The sequence below is a fragment of the Rhincodon typus genome, chromosome 1 (genome assembly GCF_021869965.1).
Source record: "Rhincodon typus isolate 14 chromosome 1, sRhiTyp1.1, whole genome shotgun sequence".
NCBI classification, from domain to species: domain Eukaryota; kingdom Metazoa; phylum Chordata; class Chondrichthyes; order Orectolobiformes; family Rhincodontidae; genus Rhincodon; species Rhincodon typus.
Window position 1 is genome coordinate 37355672 of NC_063332.1, and position 8222 is coordinate 37363893.

Genomic DNA, 8222 nt, shown 5'->3' on the forward strand with positions numbered 1-8222 from the left:
CCCCAACAGCTGCAGCCTTCACATAACCCACCTATGGATATAGACAAATATAATTTTCTCATAACATGTTTATCAAGAACATGGGAAGAATCCTGTGGATCATGTGGATCAAATTGAGTGGTTAGAGCTGTCCCTTCCATTTCTTTTTCTCCTAGATGTTATATCCTAGACAAGACAGCCAAATTTATACAATGATCTGGCTAGTGACTAGTAAGCTATATTTTTTAAAGAAGTCAAAGTCTGAGATGCCAGGTAGAGAATAATGCCACAAGGTCCCTTGGTTTTGAACAAAGACAAACTCACTGTACAAGTTAGCACATAAGACAATCTATGGATAAGATTCTAACATTCAGAATTGATATGAAGTACATATGAATTTTGGACAAACTGTAATCAAACACACCACAGACTGCATCAAAAATTAAATGTTGTCAAGACAGATTCTATACATTTTTCAGAAACCTCCCCCAACAAATCTCATTGAAATTCTGTAAGGGATTCCAATTCTTTCTTTTTGAGACCTAGCTAATGAACTCCCTCAAAACCTGCAATGGGATGGACTCGATAACCGATCCTATCCTGGTTCTCATTCTCCTTTCCTAGGACTGCACTTCCTTGTATTTTAGAAACTGTACTCCAGTGTCTACTCACAAATAGAATTCCAAGTTCACCAAGCTGTGATTTGGACAAGTTGAGTGAGGGCAGAAGTATAATGTGAAGTTATCCACTTTGATAGCAAAACAGAAAGAGATTATTATCTGAATGCTATAGACTGGGACAGGGGAGATGTAATGAGTCCTGGATGTCCTTGTACACCAGTCACTAAAAGTAAGCATCTAGGTGCAGCAGGTGGTGAAAAGGCAAACAGTACGTTGGCTTGCTGTAATTGTACAAGGCCTTGGTGAGACCATACTTGAAGTGCTGGGGACTGTTTTGTTCTCCTTATCTGAGGAAAGATGTTCTGGCTACAGAGGGAATGTGAGGAATGTTTACCAGACTAACTCCTGCGATGGCAGGACTGACATATGAAGACAAACTGGATGCCAAGTCTATATTCACTGAAGTTTAGAAGAATGATAGGGGTTCTCATAGAGATCTATGAAATTCTAACATGACTAGATAGGGTAAACACAGGAAGGGGTTTCCACTGACCCAGGAGTCTGGAACCAGGAATCACAGTAAAAAGCTATCGGGTAGGTCATTTAGAACTGAGATGAGGAGAAATTTCTTTGCTCAGAATATGATGAGTCTGTGGAATTCTCTGCCACAGAAATTGGTTGAAGTTAAAACATTGAATGTTTTGAAGAAGCAATTATATATTCTTAGACCCAAAGAGATCAAAGTATATAGAGAGAAAGGGGAACAGCATATTGGTGAGGCGAAGGCCAAGTGGTATTATTGCTGGACTGTTAATCTGGAGACCCAGATAACATTCTGGGGAATCAGGTTCGAATCCTGCCACAGTATGTGGTGGAATTTGAATTCAATGAATATCTGGAATTAAGAGTCTAATGATGACCATTAATCCATTGCCAATTGTCAGGAAAAACCCGTTTGGTTCACTAATATCCTTTAGGGAAGGAAACTGCCATCCTTACCTGGTTTGGCCTACATGTGACTCCAGTCCCACAGCAATGTGGTTGACTCTTAACTGCCTTCTGGGCAATTAGGGATGGGCAATAAATGTTGCCTAGCCAGCAACATCCCCATCCTGTGAATAAATAAAATAAAAATGATTAGTCATGAATGGTGGAGAGCACAGAATAGCCTACTTTTGCTCCTATTTTCCAAGTTAACCCTTAATATCTGAAAAAAGAATAATTTTCCAGCTCCTTAGACTCCTTATTTGTGCCCAAAGGAATATTGATGGATTATTTCATCAAGCTGAATTGCAGGTATTTTTTATTGGTTAAAATCATATTAGTGTTGTGAATTAGCTGAGATCTAAAGGTTCTGACATGTGCCTTTATATTAAAGCACAGTAGTAATTGAATAATTAATTTGACATTAAATGATTTGTCATTCGATATCTGCATTGAAAATTTGTAAAAAAAAACAAGATCAGTATTTTGTTTCAAGTATTTGTGTACTTATTTTCATCTGTATTTATACACTGACACTGACATTAAAATATAAAAAATAACTTTTCTAGGATTGTACTTTGGGCTTTTATCCTTGAAAAACTAAGGTGAATTTTTCCGTGAGTAGTATGAAAAGTTAAGATGGTAAGCCAAGCATTATGAGTTGACCTTTATGTCAACTGTATGGGTATATGTCATCTGTAAATTGATATCCCAATAATGTGATGTGCAATTTAAATATTATTCCCAAATTATCAAAAAACAATCTTTAAAGATGCTGTGTTTCTGGACTTAGGAGTCATACTAGTAACTAGGTCATACTAGTTTTACTAATTATGAAATATATGTTTTAATGTGATACATGTTTTGTTATAGAAGATCATAATTTTTCTATTAACTGATAGCACGTGTGAAAAAGAACATGCTGTGTATGGATAATATGAACCATTTGCCAAAGACCAATGTAACTATAATCAGAGAAGATTAAATTGTCACAGTTTTCCTACTCTCTCTTTTTATTAGACACAAGCATTAGCAAAATATTAAAAACTCCTTGTGGATTTTCTATGTGGGAGACCTTGGTCCAGGCAAAATCTTTAGTCCATTTATCTAATTAGCCTAACGTAGCAAACTGTAACTCTAATCCTGTCAGAGTGCTAAAGACATCATAGGACAAGGAGTTTAAACCCCTACTGTTGACCGCTGCTACGTTAAACTGTCTTACTATTTAGAAAGTTAGGAATTAGAATGCTTTAAAAGACTATTAATTAGGCTCTGTTCTTTTATTAGTTGGTTTCAAAACTTACAGGATTATATCTTAAATTATAAGATTAGAGGCAATGTTATTTCAGTCCTATTCTTTGTTTCACTTCACATATTTCTATAGATTAATCATTTGAAATAAATAGAAATCGTAAAAGCTTCTTGCACATTAAATTAAAGGCTCAATTAAATCATACTTTAAAAAGCCATTACTGAGTGAGAATCAATAAAAAAAACAAGCTATGCCTGCTCCAGTGAAACATGCATAGTGATGTCATGAGAACTGATCCGTTTTCTACTAAACAGCGATCCCAGTCCACTTCAGCCAACTCAACCCTCATCACTATGTAAGTACCTTTATTTAAGTTTGACACAATTGTTTCTGACCCAGGTTTATCACTGTCAAACTAAATGCTAATTTTGTCCATCTTATGGTCACTGTTCCCTAGAGGATCTCTTACTCTGAGATAATTTATTAAGACTGTCTCATTCCACATTACCAAATCCAAAAATGCCTGATCCCTGCTTCCATCAACAACATATTGTTCCAAGAAACTGTCCTGAATACACTCTCTTCACAGCTACCTTTGCCAATTTGATTTTCCCAATCTGTGTGAACATGTCACTCATGATTAGTTCCCTGCCTTTTTGACATGCCCTCATTATCTCCTGATTTATTCTCTGACTTACAGAATAGTTACTGTTAGGGGGCGTGTAGACTATTCTCAACAATGACTTTTCTATTATTTCTCACCTTTATCCATATGGATTTGACATCATCCGATGCAAGATAATTTCTAGCTATTGTACTTATCCATCTTGTACTAACAATCCTTATCCATCGCCTTACCTACCTGTCCATTCACATACACCCGAATATTTAGTGCTCAACTTTCATCTGCTTGTAACCATGTCTTGTAATGACTATATCATCATACCCATTATCCCCTATTTGTCCATTAATTAATTTATTTTGTTCCAAATTCTTTGCACATTTAAGATCCATTGTTTATGCCTTTTTACTTTTTATTTCTCTTTGAGTCTATTTGCTGCTGTTTTCTTATGCTTCTGCATCCTGTCCGCTCTTGCCCTACTCTGTATGTCAGAGAAGTGTCAAGATGGAATTCCAGAGCTCCAGAGGAATTCATTATATACCTTTTCTCTATCATAAGATCAGAAATGGGAATGGCGACTGCATGATGATCAGCACAAGTTGAGACTCCTCAAATGTTGTAACAGTCCATGTCCATATGCAGCATGACTTGAATAATAACCAGGCTTGGGCAGAGAAACGGCATGTAATGTTCGTACCACACATTATTAAGAAATAACCTTCTGAACGACTGTAAATTGGGAGAGGGGAGTGTGCAGTGGGACCTGGGTGTCCTTGTGCACCAGTCACTGAAGGTAAGCATGTAGGTGCAGCAGGCAGTAAAGAAGGCAGATAGTATGTTGGCCTTAATTGCAAGAGGTTTTGAGCACAGGAGCAGGAATGTGTTGTTGCAGTTATACAGGGCTTTGGTGAGGCCACACCGAGAATATTGTATGCAGTTTTGGTCTCCTTTTCTAAAGATGGATGCTCTTACTCTCGAGGAGTGCAGTTTATGTTTACCAGGCTGATTCCAGGGATGGCGGGGCTGACGTATGAGGAGCGATTGACAAGGTTAGGATTGTTTTCTCTGGAGTTCAGATGAATGAGGGGGGATCTCATAGACTTATAAAATTCTAACAGGACTAGACAGGGTAAAATCAGGGGCAATGTTCCCGATGGTGTGTGTGTCCAGAACCAGGGGTCACAGTCTGAGGATTCGGTGTAGACCATTTAACATGGATATGAGGAGACATTTCTTCACCCAAACAGTGATGTGGCTGTAGAATTCATTATCACAGGAAGTAGTTGATGCCAGAACATTGAATGTATTCAAGAGGCGGCTAGATATAGCACTTGGGGCAAATGGGATCAAAGGTTATGGGGAGAAAGCAGGATTAGGATATTGAGTTGGACGATCATCCATGGTTGTGAAGAATGGTGGAGCATGAAGGGTTGAATGGCCTCCTCCTGCTCCTATCTTCTGTGTTTCTATATTTCTATGTAAATACTGGCAGATGGGACGAGGTCAGATTGGGATGTCTGATCGGCACAGATGATTTGGACTGAAGGGTCTTTTTCCATGCTGTGTGACTCTATGACTCTATGACAATTTGCCTTTCATAAACCCGTGCTGGCTTTGTCCAATCCCATTAATGCTTTCCAAGTGTCCTGTTATCACATCTCTTTCAATGGATTCTAGCATTTTCCCTAATACTGATGTTAACTACCCCATTCTCCTTCTTGATATGTCACTCAGCCCTAAGAGGTCTTGTACAGCTACAGTGGCAATGATTCCCTTTCCATTACACAGCACCCAGTCTAAGATGGCGTGTTCTCTAGCTGGTTCCTCCACATATTGGTCAAGAAAACCATCCTGTGTACATTCCAGGAATTCCCCGTCCATGGCATTGTGGCTGTTTTGACTTGCCCATTCTATGTGCAGATTAAAATCGCCCATGATCACCGATATTGCCTTATCACATACATCTCTAATTTCCCGTTTACTGCCATTCCCAAAATCACCACTGCAGTTTTGGGGTCTATATATGATACCCACAAATATTTTTTACCCCTTGGTATTTCTCAACTTTACCCATACAGACTCCACATTATCATAACTTATATCCTTTATCGCTACTATGTTAATTTCCTCTTTAACCAGCAAGGTCACTTCACGACCTTGTCGTTTTTGCCTGTTCTTCCTAAATACTCAATACCTCGGGATATTTAGTTCCCATCCCTGGTCACCCTGCAGCCATATCTCTGTAATCCTAATTATATTGTACCCGTTTACATCTATCTGCGTAATTTGTACATCCACTTTATTGCAAATACTCTGCGCATTAAGGCACAAAGCCTCTAAGCTTGTCTTTTTAACATTGTTGTCTTGTTCTTAATTTTCTCAACAGCCCTGTTTGAATTTTGTGCTTGATTTATCTACCTATCACTTTTCTTATTCCCTTTTCTACCTTTTGTTTCTGACTTTGCTCCCCCCTTCTCTGACTCCTTACATAGGTTCCCATCCCCCTGGGGCATATTAGTTTAAACTCTCCTCAACCGCTCTAGCAAACACTCCCCTTAGGACATCAGTCCCAGTCCTGCCCAGGTGTAACCTGTCCAATTTGTACAGGTCCCATTTCCCTGAGAACTGGTCCCAATGCCCCAGGAATCTGAAACCCTCCCTCAACACCATCTTTTCAGCCATGTATTCATCTGATATACCCTGTCATTTCTACTCTGACGAGCATGTGGCACCAGTAGCGATCCTGAGTTCACTAGCTTTGAGGTCCGATTTCTTAACTTTCTTCTTAGCTTCCTGTATTCTGCTTTTGGGACCTCATTCCTTTTTTTAACAATGTCATTTGTACCGATGTGTACCGCAACCACTAGCTGTTCACCCTCCCTCTTCAGAATGTCTTTTACCTGCTCCAATACATCCTTCACCCTCGCACCAGGGAGGCAGCATACCATCCTGGAGTCTCGTTTGCGGCAACAGAAATGCCTGTCAATTCCCTTACAATTGAGTCCCCTATGACTATTGCCCTGGCACATTTTTTACCCCTCCCCTCTGCAGCAGAACTAACCGTGGTGCAACAAGTTTGCTGCTGCTTTCCCCTGAGAGGCTGTTCCCCTCAACAGTATCCAAAGCAGTATATCTGTTTTGCAGGGGAATGGCCACAGGAGATTCCTACACTGCCTGCCTATCTCTCTTGCACTGTATGGTGGTCACCCATTGCCTTGCTGCCTGCAGAGTCTGAGCCTGCAGTGTGACCACCCCTATTTGTGCTTTCCATGATACTCTCTGCCTTGCGGATGCTCCACAGTGTCCCCAGCCACCATTCCAGCTCTGAAAAATGAGTTTCCAGGAGCTGTAACTGGAGACACTTTCTGCATACATGCTGACCTGGGGGTAGGGGTGGGGGCGGGGTTGGTTTGCTGGAGCTGTCCCCACTCTGCCACATGGAGCAAGAGGAGCAAACCAAGACTTTCAGCTCTCCTGCCAAGGTTTGCCTCTTTAAATTAGACCTTTAAATTGAACATTTGGCCCGTATCCCTCTAAACTCTTCCTATTCATATACCCATCCAGATGTCTTATAAATGCTGTGTTTTTAACAGCCTCCACCACTTCCTCTGTCAATTTGTTCCATACGTGCACCACCCTCTGCATGAAAAATTTACCCCTCAGGTCCTTTTAAATCTTTCCCATCTCTATATCCTCTAGTTTTGCACTCCCCTATCCTACAAAAAAGATCTTGGCTATTCACCCTATCCATGTCCCTCATAATTTTGTAAACTCCTATCAGGTCATCCCTCAGCCTTCAATGCTCGAGGGAACTAAGCCCCAGCCTATCCAGCTTCTCCTTATAGCTCAAATCTTCCAGGCCCAGCAATATCCTTGTAAATCTTTTCTGCACCCTCTCAGGTTTAACAACTTCCTTCCCATAGAAAGGCAACCAGAATTGTACGCAGTCTTCCAAAAGTGGCCTCACCAATATCCTGTACGTGTCCCAAGCCTATACTCCATGTTATGACCAATGAAGGCAAGCATGCTAAATGCCTTCTTCACCACCATGTCTATCTTAACAATTTTGCTTAACGCAACTACTGGAGATTTTTGAGGATATAACTAGCATAATAGATTAAGGAGAGCTAGTGATATAATTTGGCTTTCAGAAGGCTTTCGACAAGGTCCCACTTAAGACATTAGTGGGAAAAAACATTGCTCATTGATCGATGGCAATATATTGACATGGGCGGAGAATTGGTTGACAGAGAGGAAACAGAAAGTGGGAATGAATGGGTCTTTTTTCTGAGTGGCAAGCAAATGGATTACTGCAAGGACCCCAACTATTCACAATATATAGAAATTACCTGGATGAGAGTACTACACATGTCATTCCCAAAGTTTTTTATGATACAAAAATCTTGGGATTGTGAGTTGGAAGGAGGATGCAAGGAGGCTTTGAGATGATTTAGACAAGTTGAGTGAGTGCATAGATGCAGTATAACATGGCTAAATGTGAAGTAATGCACTTTGGTGTGAAAAACAGAAAGGCATATTTAAATGCTGATAGAATGGGAAATATGGATGTATAAAGGGATCTGGGTATCCTTGTACACCAGTCGACGAAAGTAGTCAGACAGGTGTAGCAAGCATTAGGAAGGAAAATGGCATACTAGAACATAGAACATAGAACATTACAGCGCAGTACAGGCCCTTCGGCCCTCGATGTTGCGCCAACCTGTGAAACCAATCTGAAGCCCATCTAACCTAAACTATTCCATTA